Genomic DNA, 905 nt, shown 5'->3' with positions numbered 1-905 from the left:
GGTGGGGGGGGGGGGGGAGAACACGGCCCCGCCTCGCTCCCCGCCCCGTCGGTCACCGCCGTCCCTCCGGGCATGGCCACCCCACCGGCCATCACCCATCCGCCAGGCATTGCTGCCCCGCCAGGAATCGCCACCCCACCGGGCATCGCTACCCCACCGGGTACCAACACCCCACCGGGCATCACCACTCAGAGGGCCGGGGGGCTGCGGGGGGCACTCCCAGTGACAGGGCTGTCACACTCGCTCTATTCTAACCCAAAGGTCTAAATTTGGCAGGCACCGAGGGTTTTCTCCCCACTTATGGAGGGGCAGAGCCACTCGACAGTGGTGGAAAGTCCTCCCCAGTTCCCTCCGCATCCCGCTTCTCTCCCCAGCCTGGGAAATTCAAGCCACCACCACGTTAAACCATCCCAGCTGGATGCCCTGCTTGGAGGGCCACTGCTGCACCTGCAGTGACTGCCCTGGCACCTCCCAACACTGGGAGCAAACAATTCGGGTGAGAGCATCCCAGCGTGACCCAGAGTGGGGGACACACTCTGTTCCTCCCCTCTGGTCTCCATCAAATTTTCCCACTTGAGCTGAAACACCTCTTTTTTTTTTTTTCACAGAGACACAGTGTTGGAGTTTATCCCCACAAAAGTGCCCCACAGAAGAAATTTCTTCTGCCAAGAGCGTCCCACAGGCTGCATGGAGAGCCAGGAACTCCTGGCCGGCCACCAGCTGTGTTCCTGCAGGTTCCCTACCCCTTCCAATGGGCTGTCACCCCCCAACCATCTCCTGCCCTGCCTGGCTTTTACTTGGGAGGAAAATCTTCGGGGTGCCCGCCTTGGCGAGGCAGGGTCTTGATGCACCCACCTCCCCCGTGCAGAGCAGAGACCCCCGAGCGGCAGGCGGGACGGAGCCCG

This window comes from Calidris pugnax, unplaced genomic scaffold, assembly GCF_001431845.1.
Source record: "Calidris pugnax isolate Ruff unplaced genomic scaffold, ASM143184v1 scaffold407, whole genome shotgun sequence".
Classification (NCBI taxonomy): Eukaryota; Metazoa; Chordata; class Aves; order Charadriiformes; family Scolopacidae; genus Calidris; species Calidris pugnax.
Note: the sequence above shows the minus strand (reverse complement) of the source record.